We start from the raw sequence: 20,175 nt of genomic DNA on the forward strand, positions 1-20,175 counted from the left end.
TTTGGGACTGGATGAAGCGTCGTCTCACGCGGTCTGCACGTCCAGCACGAACGCTGGTCCAACTGAGGCGCCAGGTGGAAATGGCATGGCAAGCCGTTTCACAGGACTACATACAGCATCTCTACGATCGTCTCCATGGGAGAAAGCAGCCTGCATTGCTGCGAAAGGTGGATATACACTGTACTAGTGCCGACATTGTGCATGCTCTGTTGCCTGTGTCTATGTGCCTGTGGTTCTGTCAGTGTGATCATGTGATGTATCTGACCCCAGGAATGTGTCAATAAAGTTTCCCCTTCCTGGGACAATGAATTCACGGTGTTCTTATTTCAATTTCCAGGAGTGTATTATTTAAATTCTGGTAGCTGTTGCTTTTCACAAATTGTATTAGCAATACTCACTGATAACATTATATTGCTGTGTTTAGTTTTCTAATAAAGTTTGCCACCATTGTTCTTTGATAAAGTCATATTAGTGAATATTATAAGAGTGAGACATTTCTATCTGGTATATTTAACGCTTGTGAAATTTTCTGTTTATTTAACTAAACTGGTTCGTTTAAATTTATGTAGACGTATTCCGGTACAGTGCCTTACCACTCAACAGCAGCTCCATACTGCTTTCACTCTTAGCACGGGTATATGAGTATGTATCAACTGCAGTCCTCCCATGTCCTTTAATCCAACCAATTATTTCTGTGCCCTCAATGGTAAATAACTGTAGAAAACTTCAAGGTACTCGGTATAGAACCTATCGATAAGTCCATGTTGTTTATCATTCCTACTAATGGGTGGGGTAACCTGACGAACTGTGTCTTCCACATTCTACCCTCTTGCTGCGACATCTCCATCTTCTTTGTCTGATAAATCTTCTCTCCCAAGATCTCTAAATGAATATGGCTACGTTAAATGGTGGACAACACTGGCATACCACAAACTACAACTTCTATGAGCACTATCCTCTCCTGTAATTCGTACAATTCGTTCAGTACCAGTCCAGTTTTTCTTCTTTCACAGATATCAATAAATCATTAATTCAGTTGACATACTGCGTGGCCCTAGCTTGCAGCCTTGGGATCTGGTCCCTGGAAGGTGGCTCGACTTTCAAGAACTATAGCACCACATCAGAATCTGAGATCAAAGAAATACTATTTATTTCACTACACATATCTGTTCACTCTCTCGCTTTCAACTTCACTGGCTCACCTGTTTCCTACCGTAGTTGGAGGTGCCAGTCCATAAATGAATACCCCTTAAGTTACTAGTTATGCTATACCTGACATATGTCTATTGGACATACCTGCAACAGCGTGTAAGAAAGCAAGACATAATCTCTAAAGTTACAAAGTAATGCTATGTGCCTATGGGCACCACACCAACAAAATGCTCGATCACACCCTGCTACCAAATGTAGCATGGGATTTGAGTGGACTAAGGCGTGGTCTCGAGGTTGTGCAGGTGTGGGCTTACACAAATAAAGTCTTCATCAATTTACAGGGTACTAAATGTTAATTTTTTGCCCAGCTATATCGTTGAGAGAGAACCAAAGAAACATAAATAATTTAAAATTTCTTCCAGCATAAAGGGAAGCCTATGTGATATTACGTTCTTCCCCATTGACAGAAAGTTGGGAGCGCTAACGAAACAGTTTACAACTAACAAGGTTCAGTTTTCTGTTCCATAAAACACAATACAGCACGATATAACTATCAGCCCTAACATAACAAAATAACTAAAGCCCTCCAAGGCGCCGCCGTCCTCTCGGTGCAGGAAAGACATTGGAACCCCACTGGCCGGCAGGTGTGACCGAGCGGTTCTAGGCGCTACAGTCTGGAACCGGGCGACAGCTACGGTTTCAGGTTCTAATCCTGCCTCGGGCATGGATGTGTGTGATGTTCTAAGGTTAGTTAGGTTTAAGTAGTTCTAAGTTCTAGGGGACTGATGAGCTCAGATGTTAAGTCCCATAGAGCACAGAACCATTTGAATCTGGACTCTGTTGGCAGAAGAATCTGCAGCACCAGAACTTCAATGTATGCCAAACTTGTCGCTCATAGAATATCAAGGCAATATTCATGTCCTTCCCATATACGGATCAGAATTGCAGCATTTGCATCTACATCTATTTGATTACTCTGCTATTCACAATATAGTGCCTGGCAGAGGGTTCAATGACCCATCTTCAAGCTGTCTGTCTACCATTCCACTCTCGAACGGCGAGGGGGAAAACGAGAATTAAATTTTCTGTGCGAGTTCTGATTTCTTTTATTTTATCGCGACGATCATTTCTCCCTATGTAGGTGGGTGCATACCGAATGTTTTCGAAATCCGAGGAGAAAAATTGTCATCTAAATTTCATGAGAAAATTCCGTCGCAACGAAAAACGCCTTTGTTTCTATGATTGCCACTCCAATTCACGTATCATGTCTGTGGCACTGTCTCGTCTATTTCGCGATAATACCAAACGAGCTGCCCTTCTTTGTACTTTTACGATGTCATCCGTCAGTCCCACCTAATGTGGATCCTGCACCGCACAGTAATACTCCAGAATAGGGCGGACAAGAGTGGTGTAAGCAGTCCCTTTAGTAAACCTGTTGCACCTTATAAGTGTTTCGCCAATGAATCGCAGTTTTGGTTAGCTCTACCCACAACGTTATCTATGCCATCGTTCCAATTTAGGTTCCTTGTAATTTTAATTCCTAAGTATTTAGTTGAATTTACAGCTTTTAGGTTTGTGTGACTTATTGCGCAATTGAAATTTAGCGGATTTCCTTTAGTACTCATGTGAATAACTTCACACTTTTTCTTATTCAGCGTCAATTGCCACTTTTCGCACCATACAGATATCATATCTAAATCATTTTGCAATTTGTTTTGATCATTTGATGACGTCATTGGTACTGACGTGACCCACCACATGTCGTTGGCTGCACCCTGTACTCTTCATGGCATCCGGAAGCACCCTTTCCACATCCGGAGTGACTCCCCACGGTATGCACACGGAGTGCACACTGGCTTCCTTGATCTCCTTGGTAGCCGTGTTCCTAAGGGGCCTGATTATGCTCCCTACTACCAGCAAACTCACCCTCTGTGAATGCTCAGACTTTGCAGGCTGGGAAGCTTCCTCTGGAACAGGGCGAACGACTGCATTCGTCTTAGAGACTTCGTCAGCTATAGATAACGACCGAAATCTGTTTGTCAAACTAACTGGGGAGGCTCTACCATCGGCGCATGAGAAATTTTTTCGCTGCCTACCAGACTTTGGAATGATCTGCCACTCGACCATGGGTGACACGTCGACCTCTGTGCAGACAGTACCTGGGTTGGCGACAACAGTGGACTGATCGGGGAACACGTGGGACATGCTCGAAGTATCTCGCATTCCCACGTCCGACCCCCACAGTACTGCCCTTGGCAGTAGCTTCAAGCTGTGTGACAGAAGCCAACTAAGCTCGCATATGTACACAAATGTACAGTTAGGTGGTAAACGTTTCAATACAACAAACCAACAGATCACGACTCTCACTCTCTAATAGTTTCAACTTATGATTCTTTGAAATGAAATGATACTTTATTGAAATCTTTGAGGTATCTAGAAAATATGTGCGAGTATTCACCTTGTAACTGTTACCTCCGTAATCATCATAGTGCAGAAGCAAAGTTCGTGATGCAAACTAAGAATTTTTACGAGCAGCTGCTCTCTTTGCTGAATACAAACAATTATTCCATGCGAGCAACCATTGGGCATGAAGGATGTTACGAATTGGATTTACAATCGAGTCTTATACACAAAATTCAATTTTTAAAATTGTCATTTACGCCATAAGCATCATACTCATGTCAAACCAAGCAGCTCGGCACGTAGTTAAGACGTAGACGTATTTTGAAAGAAAGAAAAAGGGAAATTTGGTTTTAACGTGGCGTAAGCAGAGTGATGAGTAGGGACGGAGCAGAAACTTTGACAGGGAAAAGATGGGTAGGAAATCGGCCGTGTCACAGAAATCAACCATCCTGGTGTTTATTTTAAGCTTTTTAGGGAAACCTAAATGTTCTAGCTGTCTGGAGGATTTGAACCGATATCGCCCACAGTGTGGCGAGCGTCTGACGACTGAGCCACCACGCTCGCTAAACCGATAATCACATGCGAGGCCTAACTTCGTGACAGAGTGGCAGGTACGATAAATAGTATTACAGCTTTCCCGCGAAACACCGAGGATAAACCGCTGACACAACGCGTTACACAAACTGCGTGGCTCATCGTAAAACATCGGGGCGCTTAATACTTGAGCTGAGCGTTACCGACCCGTCAGTGACTGACAACACGGCTACCCGCAATACTGCTAACACGGCTACCCGAAATACTGATAACACTGATACCTGAGTACAATTTAACTGTCACGCTTGTTGGGTAAAAATTGATGACGGATGGAAGCTTGGGTGGCTGCCTGCATAGAAATTAATGTGTCAGCAGAAAACAGCCATGATGCAAGCAGCTAACCTTTTTGAGAGCAGAAATGAGGAATTGTACTCTGCGGCTGCACAATAAATCGAACGAAGACGTATGTCGACAACGCCAACTACAAAATTTACATCGGAAAAGGGCAAAATGACAATGTGATTGGTAATTCATATTGCACGAATGATAACACGGTAGTGATGAAAGACCGTAACGACTAGAAAAGTAATCTTACTTTTGTAGAGAAGCGGGCTTTACGGAAACTAATTACGTACAATTATGTAAGGGATACGTTTTAAGAAAGAGGCGAATCCAGCATCGTGAAGGAGCACCTCCCCCAGTTAGGCCATACTTTAAAGACTGGCACACAGGTTATAAGCTCTAAAATCACTTTTAATGCAAACACTGATCAGATTCGTGTAGGCATAATCAAAACGCAATTGTCTGTAACGACACTCCTCAAAAATGAGGTACAGTTTAGTGCACCACATTTATGCAGGCGACATCTTATAGCCGACTCAAAGTATGGTTGACTTTCTTTGAATTGTTGGACTACTTTTGGGGACTGGATTGAATAAGCATTGCGTTTATTATTGGTTTTCTTTAGATATATGTTACCGTAGAAGCCCATATAATTTTTTCAGTTTCAAATCGCCGGAGCGGCTTAGACGTCACCAGACATGGCGAGCCGAAGGTCATTGCGTCTAGGAGGCTCGCATGCGTTGCTCACGAAATTCATGCAAGCTTTTATTCGAGGTAAAATTGCTATTTGTTAGGCGCATTTTATTTTTGTTAACCAACTGCGTAATTTGTGTGCAATAAATAGTTATGTCGACTTTCGTCGCATTGTTCTTAATAGTTTGATTTTCTTACAAACTGCTGAAGGTAATTGGAAATATGTTGTAAGCAGCAACGCCTGTTGAAATATTTTCATGATTATTTTTTGAGAGAAGAGGGAAGGTGGTTGTCTTTAATCCACACTAATTACAAAAAAAGTGAATATGTAGTTGCGTATGTACAATATGTATGTTCCACATCCCCTACTAAACCACCGACCTAGTTCACCCAAATTTGGTAACGTATCTCTTACTGTAGGGTTAAGAAGCATCTACCTACCATAGGGGTGGGGAGTGAAAGGAGATGTGTAGCTCACGTCTCCCGAATACCCAGACTATATTCATCCGGTTTTTGAGAATAAGGACACTTGAAACAAACTTTAGGCATGATTTCAATCCTTTAAGAAACTTTTTGTCGTTGACAACCACTACAAAATAAAGAAAGAAAAAAAAACTTTATCACTTATATTTTCGCTGTTGATGCAGTGAAACTGCCACATCAAGCAAGAGGTGTTTATTTTTTACTTCTGTACAACTAATAGAATTCACCAAATTTTTTGCAGGTAGTATCCACATGTACCCCTGCCTACATATGCAAAATTAAATCATTGTACGACACGTAGTTCAGGAGTTACGAGGTCATAAACACTGAGGTACTTGAAAAACAGTCGCATCGTGGATGGCGTTTAAATTTATTACGGTACTTGTTTTCCAGGACCTCCATTCGCAACTCATTTCGCAAACAGAATCCACATAAGCTGCTGAATGTATCTACAAAATTTCATCATATAGCACACATAGTTCCGGAAAGATGACGTCATAAACGTTGAGCTATGTAAAAACGTAACTTCATTGCGAAATTCTCTAGAGATACAAGCGTAATAAGTGGAGAAATATTTGTGAAATATGTGAAATGTGCGTACACCGACGAAACCGCGCTCGAAAAGCTCGAGATAAACATCTGGAACTGTTTCAACCAAACTTGGTTCACATATTACTATCTGGGAAGATATGATATGGAGATATGAATCACAACCCTCCTGTTGGGTTGTGTGTGACATCTTGGCGAGGGGCAGAGAAGGAAGAAGGAGGTGGACACGTAGAGGGGAGACAAGGATACGGACAGAGAAAGAGAGAGATATATTACGTCGACAGAAGAAGGAGGAGGAGGAGAGAGGGGGAGGAGAAGATGGTTAGACAAAGTAGAGAGCAGGAAATGAGCGGGGAGACGGGTAGGAGGACCTGGACAGAAAGAGAGAGAGAGAGAGAGAGAGAGAAAGGGCGAAGAGAAGGAGAGGAGGGAGAAATATAGAGGGAGGAGGGACGGGAGAATGAAAGAGAATGAGTGTGAGGGGTGAAGAGAGATGGGAGGCAGGTCACTACAGCACATAAGTGGGATCCGTTCCTTGACAGACCTGAGAACAAATTCACCATATAACAGCCGTTCTTTTTTGCTGTAGTCTGCAGTATGATGGATGTTTGAAGATACGAAGCCTCACATTCAGTCTTTCATAACGACAAATTATCATTCACCAATAGTAGAAGGTCTGTAATCTTGGATGGCAGACGGAAAACTAACTGCCTAACTGGATATTTGTGAAGAATTTCATCTTGAAGAAGATATTGCTAAAACATGGAAGAAAATCTGTAAACTTTTTTGGCACAGTATCCGTCTTGTCCGACGGCTGGTGTTTTTGTTCTGATACTGCTCTGTTCATCTGCTGGGAGATTGCACATTTTCCATGCAGAATTTTCTTAGATACTGTCACCGAAACATGGTTTGTTGTAGATGAAGGATGATGTATGTAAAACGTTTTACCGACTTGGTGTGAATTATGCAGGTTATATCACACGCGCTCCATGAAGAAACATTGCACAGAACGTCATCGTAGCTCTCGAATTTTGCAATCCACATGGTGTGCCCGTTTTCTGAGCATTGTACATAGACGATAAAACATAGATTTTGGCTGTAACTGTTTTGTTTTTCGCTGTTAAAGAATCTACAGAGGTACACATAGCACAAAGATTATTAACCGGGAAGCGGCTGGCAGTTGCGTAAAACATGGAATTAAGTTATTTCCATGATTTTCTCTAGGCGAAGACGACAGAGTATGCTGAGGGCTACACTGGACGCAGTCTAACGGCCAGTTGAGTTTCTTGTCTCCGATATCCAAGGCCCTGCCTGCTGGCATTGTGATCATTCTTGTAATTAAAGTCATGAACCGTGAGTGAAAAGCGTACAACGCGCTAATAAATGCCGTGTCGTGTGTGGCCGATGTCAGTCTTTAACAGTTCATCTGTTGATGTGTGACAGACGCCTAAATGAAGTATCAGGTATGGCAGTGAACAGATACCTGATGCCTCTACATAACATTTTTCCTACTAGTTGTTGCAGTATTTCCGTCCTCACGCATCGAATGACTTACAGAATGGTGCCATCTTCCCATATCTTTCTTTCTTTTCGGTCATTCCATTCTTCCCTTTTCGACCATTATAGTAATATGTGGTCTACTACATTTTAACTTACCCACAATAAACTATAAGTATCCCTTTAGGTTTGCCCATAATAGCGATTAAATTCACAACATCAGGAATCTGTTATACGCAAGTATAGCTGTATCTGTTCTTTCCATAATTATTGACTACGTATCCAAAAGACTCTCCCCCACGAGAAGAGGGAAATAATGTTTTCTTTATACTCCAGCCTCCTTTTAAGCATTTCCACACCACTGTCATTATCTGTATGGGTCTCAAATATTAGTACTTATTGATTCAAGCAGTTTGTCATTTCCGCTTCTCTGATTTTTCATATTTACTGAATATCGTTGTAAACAGACTGTTCAATAACTTTTTCCACTTCTTTGGCCCAGAATCACTGGAGAGCGCCGGCCGCAGTGGTCTCGCGGTTCTAGGCGCTCAGTCTGGAACCGCGCGACTGCTACGGTCGCAGGTTCGAATCCTGCCTCGGGCATGGATGTGTGTGATGTCCTTAAGTTAGTTAGGTTTAATTAGTTATAAGTTCTAGGCGACAGATGACCACAGATGTTAAGTTGCATAGTGCTCAGAGCCAGCCACTGGAGAGCGCTGTACCCAGAGGAAATTGTACCTAGGAACAGACCATGTGTTTGGTCAGTTCTTCAGTCTAGTGACAGCTGTAAGCAGTTACCGTCAGATTCTACAGTTTGTGTTGTTAGTAGAGTTGATAATGTGTTTTTCACAGCATTTGTAATTATTTCGTGTTCTATACATTTAACGTCTATATAAAATATTAAAATTATTATGGATTTATTATTAATTCTTATGGCAAAGAAGTTATGGTGAGTCAAATGCTATATATTTTAGAACCATTTAAATAACTTGTGGACAGTTAAGTCTACATGGTAGGTCATGCACAATATTGCACCTGGAAACAGAAAAAAGTGGTATACTATAATGTGATACTTGCAAATAACTGAATTTCTTTACTGTCTTAACATTTTTGCCTGCCTTGAAAATGGAAATTTTTGTTAATTTCCAACAGCTTCTATTCAGAAATGTATTTAACATGTTACTGAATTTTTAATAAAGCTTCTGTTTGGTTTGATTTCACTCACTGATTATTGGCGTGTAGTAAAGAAATAATGTAACAGATCGAGTATTAAATAGGATACTGACAAAATTTTATCGGCTACAACGCTTTTAAATTGCAATCGGATGTTTATTCCTAGGTATAGGATCATGTTGTACTTTGGAACATGTTTCTACATTTGGAAAAACCTTGATTATCCAGAGTAATTTTTATAATTTCAGAATAAGACTGCAGCTCTTGAAAAGTAAAACCATCGTTTAAACATGGAATAAGAAACAAATTATATTAAACTTCTATAACAGGACTGGCTAGAGGCGAAAGTCTTCTTGCATTGTACTACATTGCATTGTCTTACGGAATCTGAACAATGACGTACTTCTCATGGCACTTGTTACTCCACTTTCAATCTGATCTTTTATACATTTGCACCTCAAGAAACATGAAGCGTAAGGCGGATGATAAACAGCATTTCTGTCTCAACTCATGTTCACATATGCTTTTCTTATTCTGAACTGCACTCCCAGCCTGTGTCGTAATATACGACAGTGCCCTACTTATGGACCACTGTTTCATTTTCTCCCTTGGGTGTAACTTAGAGATATATGTCCCTTATAATATTCAGAAGGATGCTAATGTTAGATTATGTAATTTGAGTTCCATCTCCACACGGCTTCTTGAAAGTGCTTACAAGGCATACTGAGCTCCTCTAGCAGAGCTAACTCCGTTGTAGGTACCAGTAATGAAACATGTGCCCACTATGTGGCTGTCAGCCACTCTCATATCTCGGCCACATCAATAAACCTTACTATTCCTTCTGCACTAATACGTATAGTGAAGTAAACTTCATTAGTATCGCCCTCAGACTTTAGAGGCTGGTGAAAATCTATAGCCACATAAGAGTTAATCTTGTATTAAGACAAATCATTTCAGAAGTTAAACTGCTTCAATGTTAAACTGTGTGAGAAGACAACTGCTACTGCCTCCCACTTCGGGAGAAGTTACTTCTAAGTACAAGTCGTTCCTTCAAAAGAGCTTTCCTTTTTCGTTGTGTGCGGAAAACTTTGCTATGTTGCCGGCTTCCCTATCATAACGACTTCCGTCTGGTTTACTTCATTCTTCTCCAGTGTGCCGGCCTCATTTTTGATCCATTGCCTTGGAAAAGAGAACGTTGTTAAACTGCACAGATACTGTTTCTCTCCTACATGTAAGAAGTCATAAAGACATAGGGAGGGACAAAAAAGAAGAACTCTGATTTAGCGAGAAAACAGATAGCTTTTATTTAATGTTTAGTTAACGGTGATTCCTATCCAAAGGCTCTCGAGGGAGACCTTGTAAAACATTTCTGTTAAGTTTGTGTTTCCCTTCATTCCACACAAATGTTCGCTCTTAACACAAAATTGCTTCTACTTTTCCCCTATTTTACAAAATTCCGTATTGTCCCCTTTTTAATTTCATTAGTATCACATTAAATTTAAGGTACAATTACCCAAATTTACAGAGTTTACACACTGTTATCATGTAATCGTAAGTAAAAAAGAGGTATTGACCAGTAACACAATGGAACTTAAAAAGCATTGAAGATCTTCTAGGAAAAGCAATAACTTGGTTTAAATTGAGCGTCGGAATATAATTTCGTACATGTTTCATATATCCTTCTTATCATTGTACGTAATAAAAAGAAATGCATAATTTTTCACTTTTGCAGCACTTCTAATAATCTTTGTAACTGACAGATAAGATAATACAGTTAACTTTCTTATCATAATTTGTTTCAGGAACTACTAAATCAGAGCCTGATCTCAAGTGTAAACAGGTCACGGAAACTGAAACATGTTATTCAGCTTCGTTGGTATATGGTACCTCATATAAGGAAAAAAATATTAAATAGAATGTGTCATAATTTTTTTCCGGAAATGACAAGCAAAATATTATAATTTATAGGAGTATGCTTATCTTCAAATAGATCATACCAAAATGTTTTAAAATTACATCAAAACAAATTCGATTGAAGACATATTGATCAAATCTATTATGAAATGGGAAATGATAAGCAGACCTATGTATCTGGTTTGATCCATTATAAATGGGATTATGTATATCCGATACCATAGCTGACATATACATAAATCACTTAGAACAAAAATTATTTGACAGCCAAGTACCTTCCCTAAAGAAAATAGAATTTTATAGGAGATATGTAGATGACATACTACTGCTAGTGAAAGGGCATTCCAAAGACATCACAGACATTCTAAATAATTCCAACAATCTAAATGAGAAATTCAGATTTACAGTGGAACATGAGCAAAATAAAAGCATCAACTTTCTGGACCTAAATATTACAAGATACAACAACACATGCACATTCAAAATTTATAGGAAAACACAATGACTGACACCACTATCCCTGGAACCTAATGTCACCCAAATATCCATAAACACTCAGCATACAGGTCAATGCTGCATAGGGTAACAAAAATACCATTGAACCAAGAAAATATACAACAAGAAATAAACACAGTGAAAAAGATAGCAGTTGCCACTGGTTACAATGCTTCCATGGTTGACACAATCTTAGACAAAGTGAATAAAAACCCAGGTGCAAATTGCACCACAGAAGAAAAAGAGAAAAACAAATGTGTATCTAGTATTCCATATGCAGGCGAAATATAACAGAAGATTGCAAATATTTTGAAAAATCACAAAGTAAAAATTCTGTTTCCTACATCTAATAAACTACACCAAAAACTAATACATAATATAAAGTGTAATCATGATCCATATTCAGACTCTGGAATATACAAGGTAACATGCAAGGAGTGCTCCATGTTCTACCTAGGACAAACAGGCCAAAATTTCAACACCAGGTACACACAGCACATTAGAGCATACACACACAACAAACACACTACATCAGCAACAGCAACACACATACATATTACAGGAAACCCATTTGGAACAATAGGGCAAAATGTCAAACTACTCCACTGACTAAATAAAGGACATAAAATGGATTTACTAGAAGAACTGGAGATATATTCACATTACAGAAAATATTAAGAATGAAAAACTTTAAAGTGAATCAGTGAATTTCTCCAGATGTTTCGATAATATACTTAAAGAAAAATAGTAAAACATAGAAATAAGCACAATTAAAAATTGTTAAGATAAATAACCTCTGTACAGAAGCATATAATAATCTTTGTAAGACCTATAATGCTATCTCTGTAGACTATCTGTAAGAAGATCATTGCAACTGTTCTGTTTATATAAGATATTTTCGGCGTGTAAAGTGTACAATACGTTTTGTGTGATGATTAGTGTGTGTGAGACTGTACACAAATGGACCATTAGAAAACTATAAGTACAAATTCTTCTAAATTTCGCCACTAACTTCACCAAAAGAATTGATACCCAACTAAAAAATCGCGTGTTTCTTATGTATAGCAGTAAAAGTCAACGAAGTAATGCAAAAAGTAAAATAAAGAAAAATCGTGACTGGTAGCGGAAGATTTATTTATTTATAAAAAAACCTAAACCTACGTATTGTGGGGACGATGATGGAAAAATTCCACTTATTGCTAAATGGAATAAAAAGTATTAAATGTTCTTACACAGGTTCATTAAATAGAGTGATGGAATTAAGTAAAATTGGTTTTAATACTTGGAAAGAGCATACAGATTTAATTTTTGAAAAAGTTACTTCAAAATGTTATATTACTATATGAAATAAAGGGCGTTTGTATGAATGCATGGTGTCTGTTCTTTCTGAAATGTCCGAAAGAAAAGACACCACCCAAAATCCTCAACTGTGGTACATATTCGGAGTAGATTGAAGGTTGAGTGGTGATAAAGAAAAATAAAGGGAAGGAACAAATAATACCAGCCTCACCTGGGCTTTATGCAGAATCTGCAGCGACGAGTGAATATGTGTGCTGGACTACGAATTGAATCCATAATCTCCTGGTTAGCAGGCAGCTCCGCTGACCACTGGGCCACCTGGACACATTGCTTATTGGAAACGTGCGGACTATCTCAGCATGCTCCCCGGCCAAGTGACATTCCCAGCCTGCATCACCTATCTGTAGTCCCCATCCGTATCCCCGACCCTAGCTAATTTTAGATTCTCGCTGCAAATGTGCATACGTCCTGAATCTGCCGAAAGAACAGACATCACAGATTCATATAATCGATTCACTTCGATCGGCAATGAATCCGATACTTTCAGTGTGGATTCACATTTGTGTTCGACCTCCACTGGAATCTAAAATTAACGAGTAAGTTTGACATGGGCAGAGACTGGAGACGGAAGGCGGTAGGTGGGAATATGAGTTAGCCAGGGAGCGTGACTAGAGAGTCCGAGCATTTTCGATAAACGTTGGCGCAGTCATTTATGCAACTGTCCAATAGGAAGGAGATTTCGGGTTCGAGTCAGGCTTTTATGCCCATTTTCATTCTTCGTCACAGAGTCCCCATGGAGTCGCAATGCAGCTGATATGTTTAGTTCCTTCCCTTTCCTTTCGTTTCTCCCCTCTCCACCTTCAATTTATATAAAATGTAGTTTACACAGAAGAGAAACATGTGGTCAGTTTTATTGCCGAAACCAATTTGACAGTAAATTGGATGTAGTACCAAATTCTTCTAATTTTCATAATAATGTTGTAGGAATTTGTGTGGATAAAGATGAAAGCTGGTACTTTGATAGTGATGTAAATAATCTAAAGAATAAGCAACAGTAATCTGTTTTATGTGTATTTTCACCTGCTGTATATTCTTTGCGTTGGTCTGAAATTTTCTGCAATGTTAATTCACTTTTCGGATTTGGTGGCATTTGAGTATAAATACGCAGGAAAAGGATTGGGTTGGGGTTGTTTGGGGGAGTAGACCAGACAGCGAGGTCATCGGTCTCATCAAATTAGGGAAGCATGGGGAAGGACATCGGCCGTGCCCTGTCAAAGGAACCATCCCGGCATTTGCCTGGAGTGATTTAGGGAAATCGCGGAAAACCTAAATCAGGATGGCCGGGTAAGGGATTATTCGCACATTATGCAGGCAGAGAGACGGTGTGGGCCGCTAACCCAGGCCATACATGTACAAGCCCAGTAGCAGGTTGCCTATCAAGGCAGGGGCAACAAAATTTAATTTTTAATATTTCATATGTAAGCGGTAGTCATGTTTCCAAGACACTTTTGAGCACGCTGCTGAGATTTCACTGGAAGACATTTATACATTTTTGTACAGTAGTTGTCTCTCCCCAAGCATGGTTACATAGTCTAAAACATAGTACTGAGTGATTATTAATATTAAATTGTGAAGACGAACTGTTAGTGCTGCCTGTTATGTATATACTACACTTGTTGCAATGACATGAATATTGTAACAGTGGTAGTCACAGAAAACAAAGAAAAGGTCAACTCATCTTTTTGCGGCGTCAGTTTGCAGGGACACTAAAATTCCATTCAGATATTGCAAAGTGAGGTCCATATTTGAAACTCCACACTTTTTTACAAACTTCTATGAAGCTAACAAATCTTTGCATATAACACGGCAAAATATTGTAAAAAAAGATGCATTAATATCATATACTGTTCGTTATAAGCCCATTACGTTAGCAGCACAGTCAGTGACATAATCACAACTCTCTCTGCCACGCTTGGTGCCAACCTAAAACCTAAGGCAATCATGGTACAAAGATAACTTTCACGTTTAAAAGTTAAATTTAATGTGTAATTAGAAATTATAATTTGTATTAATTTTAATGGTTAATATTTTGACCAATTCTGCTGCTCTCCCTTCTTCCTTAAAAATTTTCCTGTAGCGGTGCAACAGAGCTCTGTTGAAATGCAATAGCAACATGAAGTAGCAACTTCAATTTTGTAATAAACAGGGCAAGCGACCCGTCATGTGATTACGTGAAGGGATTTTGCTACGGGTTAGAAGAGCTTTTAAAATACGTTTCTTCAAAGCTTGCAACTCCTGAAGTGAAATAATGACAAAAAAGCATAAAAAAACAAATGATGATTACAATAAAACGGAGTAAGGAAGGGTGTTTACGCTGTCCTGAAATTTCGTATTTTGCGTAAGCGCCGAAGGAGCTCTTTCACGCTACTTTCCATTTCCGGAGAGGCGCGGGATAATCTCCCGAACAGAGAGCGCCCGCCCCGCTAATCCACGTGCTGTCGCGGGCAGACGCCGCCTTTGAAGTCTGTTTCCAGCGAGCAGCACCTCGTGGGCCCCGGGGTTATGAAAAGCGCGCTCAGCGGAAGCGAAGACGCCGCGGGGCAGACAGACAATGTTCCGAGGCTGAGTTGGCTGGCAACTGCGCTTTTGTCCGCCACCCGCCGCCTACAAAGCCACCCACCTGCGGAAGCCGCCCGGCGCGGCTGATTTATTACGCCTCGAGGCGGCCTGGACCCACACTTCATTGTACGGCGACTCGGAACTTCGCGGGAGAGTCGGATTGTCCGTCGCGAGGCGCCAGCGGACCTGCTGGCCGTCTGCGCTAACGACCGCTGCAGTGAGAACACTGTCGCAGCGCTCTGCTCCTCCGTGGCCAATGTAGTGAAAAATAGGGGACCTTCATCAGACATACTGAACGGTTTAGATTAGATTAGATTAACACTTGTTCCATAGATCATGAATACGACACTTCGTAATGATGTGGAACGTGTCAGGTTAATAAAAGATGTCTGTAAAGATGTCTATACAAGATATTACATTACACACAATATTGCATGACACTAATGTTTAAGTTGTTGTTTTTCCCTTAATTTATATATAAAAATTCAGCCAATGAGTAGGAGTTGTCATCTAGAAATTATTTAAATTTATTTATGATGTTAGTTGGCTATCTGTCAGGCTTTTGACGCTGTTTGATAGGTGACCAAAGACTTCTGTGGCAGCATAATTTACCCCTTTCTGTGCCAAAGTCAGATTTAACCCTGCATAGTGAAGGTCATCCTTTCTCCTGGTGTTATAGCTATGCACACTGCTATTACTTTTGAACTGGGTTCTGTTACACCAAACTCTCACTTCTAAATACTGTTAACTGCAACTCTTCCTCTCTACAGTACAACGTGCTTCGAAAAAATTCACCAGATTTCACAATAATATATTGTAATACAACATTCTCAAATGGTGGCAAACTATTGTAGCCACTTCTGAGTTCTTCACGGTAAATGATGACAGCCGAAAAAGTTGCAAGATAAAGATTTATTAAAACTCTTGACTACAGTTTCGGTATATCCAAATATATATTCATCAGAAGTAAAATACACATATTTTCAGGATTTTAAATGAGATGTCCATGTATTTCGAAACAGCCTTTGAAACCTGGGCAGGTACATATTTCAAGATTTTAAACATAGCTGAAACAGCAACCATGGTCAAGAGTTTTAATAAATCTTTATCCTGCAACTGTTTTGGCTGTCATCATTTACCGCGAAGAATTTGAACAGTTGCTGTTTCAGGCATGTTTAAAATCTTGAAATATGTACCTGCCCAGGTTTCAAACGCTGTTTCGAAATACATGGACATCTAATTTAAAATCCTGAAAACATGTGTATTTTACTTCTGATGAAGGTGTATTTAGATAACCTATACCGAAACCGTGGTCAAGAGTTTTAATAAATCTTTATCCTGCAACTGTTTTGGCTGTCATCATTTACCACGAAGAATTTCAACAGTTGCTGTTTCAGCCATGTTTAAAATCTTGACTTTTGAATTAGATTACCTGGAGATTAACAGCAAGAGAATACAATTTCAATGTGAAATTATTAAAATATGCTTCTGAATCGTTAGTGCTGAAGGTATTGATTCTTGTAAATACTTGTTGGAAATACAGACAACTGGCAAACTGTATTTGTTATTCAGTCACTTACAGATGAGAACTGCAGGACATGTAACAATTATTGACGTATTAGTCTTTTGAACTCTGGATGCAAAATATTTGTCATTCGAAAATTTAGCAACTTGGCACGTCTCGGCACACTCAGACTTATCAATAAAAAAAATTGCTGGAAGTGTCTGTTCATGTAGCAACTTCAGTTTGCGTTAACATAAATGCCCTATACCTTACTACATTTCTCTGATGGAAACCGTCCAAACTGTTAGCTAATGAACGTAGAGCAAAATTAACAAGAAGAATGGCAAGAATTAACCATACTCGCCGAGAAACAACCTCAACATCAGGTAAAACAAAATCAAATTGAAACTTCCTGGCAGATTAAAACCGTGTGGCGGACCGAGACTCGAACTCAGGAGCTTTGTCTTTCGCGGGCAAGTTTGTAAGGTAGGAGACGAGGTACTGGCAGAAATAAAGCTGTGAGGACGGGTCGTGACTCGTGCTTGGATAGCTCAGTTGGTAGAGCACTTGCCCGCAAAAGGCGAAGGTCCCGAGCTCGAGTCTCGGTCCGGCACACAGTTTTAATCTGCCAGGATGTTTCATAACAGCGCACACTCCGCTGCAGAGTGAAAATCTCATTCTGCAAAATCAAATTGTCCACCATTAAGTACAGTTTGACCATGCAGGATATCAGTTACTTTAGATGTGTCAACATTCATATTATAATCTGTTTCCCCATATTTAATAACAAGTACACAAAAGACAGTTTCAAAATCTTTTCTTACCTAAGAACGGAACGGGTTTTGGTTGGATAGATCTTGCTTACATAGTGTGTTTCCTGTCTGTCAAATGATTGAAAACAAACGAGAACTTGAGGAGACTTATACCACTGCTGAATAGGTCGCTATAATAGCTGGTTACTTGCTGTTCAAAAATTCTTATTTATTGACATATATCCGCCACAGCCCCATCATCAGAGCAGCAAGAGAAAAATTTTAATACAGATTTACCACAGTAAATTTAGAAGAGGAATTTATGCCGTAAATGACAACAGATTTCAGAAATTAACATGAAAGGAATCCAACAGAGACCTTTCAACGTTATCTTAAGTGTGCCGATAGAGTATTCATATACGGCTGTTCAGCGTCTCACGCTGCATGGCACGAGTTCGAAATTATTGACAACACCGCTGCTATAGCTGTTTCACAACGCTTTCGCTTTATTTTATTTCGTCTGTCTTTAATATACATTTGTAATCACAGTATTACAAACGGTTTTACAGGATTTTTTAATATGTTACGAATAATATACCTCTTGACATCTCAATCCCTTCCCTTAATCGCGTCATGGCGATGTATAATGTCTGTTATTCACAGAAAACAATTTTATGATCATACAACTACAGAAGATATTATGTACAGTATCTTAAGAGTGTCAGCTTTAATCAGTTACCTTACAACCCTCTAGTAATCTATGTAATTTTAACATTTATTAAATATCTGTAAACATTTACTTATGGTAGTGATTTATGTGCTGTAAGTCGTAAATAAAACAAAAAAATCTGTTTTTCAACAGACAGTTTGCCCTAGCGCAAACCAGCGCTTTCTTCTAATGTATTAGAAAAAAGAAGAAAACTCGGACACATTGTTTTGTAAAGAAATATCTTTTGTAAAACATTGTAAGTATTCCCATATTGACTGATGAAATTGTTTTATACGTTGTAACGATGATAACTGTGATTCTAAACAGAAACGAATTGCAGCATGTACCACGTACCCAGTGCAGCGTAGTGGTCCAGTCCACTTCGTTTCCAAAATTTTCGCTTGGTAGCAGTTTGCACTTGTCTCGACCGTGTTGACGTGATTAAATGTATCTAAAGTTTTTTAAGTGACTGATATAGCAATGGTAAACTAGGAAGCCATACTGTAGTCGTTGTAATATGTCTCTTATCAATGATAAAATGTATCATATTTTCATATCGTCTGACACTAGTTTATTCTGTAGTTTTGAAAATGACGGGAAGTCGAAACCCGTAAGGTTGATGAAAAATAAAAGTATTTTCAAAACATAAGTAAAGTTATTAAAAGAATTAGAATAATTAATGTAGGCACATACGAATTAATGCAGAGTGGTGGGGCGAACAAGATGTTGCTACAGGACGCTGAGGAGAGGACAATCGATGCAATCCTGTCAGTTCGACACCAGAGGTGCTTAGAAGGATGCACACTCCCATGAAACAGTCAGGCTGGCAGTGGAATCTGAAAAACCAGTTTCAATAGTTGGTGTATGGGGTATGGGCAGAAGCAGTGCTAGCAGCCACGAAAGAAAATGAATGGTATGAACCATCAGCAGTATTATGAGAATGACAGTAGGGTCAGTCAGCTTGGTAATAAGCACTTGTTAAACTCAAAGGGTAAGCTCAGAGTAGCCAAAAGACGTACCCAGTAAAAATAAATGCAGTACATACAAATGCAGAGGTGGACTGTGCCATAGTGGTTATACTAGACGGCATAAAGTATAAGTTCGTGTTGCACACAGGAGTTCATGAGTCAGTGGCGCCTGGATATTTAGTAGGTAGAACGCAATTATAGTATTTAAGGGACGGGGATAAAGATATATATCTACTGGGGATGGTAATGGTGAATTTTCAATTGGAAGCACTCTAGTACAAGCAGCGTATAGATACATCTCCTGTAAGTGAGACCTACAGCATGATCCTAGGGTTTCATTTTCTGCTTCAGTAGAATGCCATAACTGACCTTTGATGACGTGTGATGGAACTTAGTGGGAAGACATTCCAGATGAGGAAAGCTATTGTCAATGCTGATCTTTCAACAAGAACCTCTATCGTAGCAGACAATCCAATTAAAGATTAAGGCTTAATTCCTGGGACCCTTGCTTACCAGATTTTATGTAGTGTATAGTGGAACTGCTGGAGGACAGTGATTTATTAGGTGCAATGTGTTGTTTAGTGAGACGCATTATTGTACACATTCTGGAGACGGATGGAGGCGAGATAATACCCATGAATATAGATAATTTTGTCACTGAGGAGGTTAAGGTGTTGAAGGGAACTTTAGGGAGAAACTTGAGAGACTCTAGAAGACGAAGATTACTGCACAGAATGTGGGTAGGAAACTGTCACTAAAGGCGGAAGAATCGAAATGATCAACTGCATGAGGATGCAGAAGGCAATGGAAACCACTGCATTAAGGACACACAACGTCTATCCATAGGACGTGTGGCCTGAAATTGAAGAAGTATCATGAGGAGATGTTCATTGGCAAAAGACTCCGGAATAGTCCCCCATTCGGATCTCCGGAAGGGGCTCCCAAGTGAGAGGTGACCAAGAGAAAAGAATTAATAACCAACGAAAGAATAACATTCTACGAGTCCGGGCCTGGAATGTCAGAAGTCTTAACGTAGTAGGAAAGATAGAAAATTTGAAAGGAAAATTGAAAGGCTCAGTCTAGATATAG

This window comes from Schistocerca gregaria, chromosome 5 (genome assembly GCF_023897955.1).
Source record: "Schistocerca gregaria isolate iqSchGreg1 chromosome 5, iqSchGreg1.2, whole genome shotgun sequence".
NCBI classification, from domain to species: domain Eukaryota; kingdom Metazoa; phylum Arthropoda; class Insecta; order Orthoptera; family Acrididae; genus Schistocerca; species Schistocerca gregaria.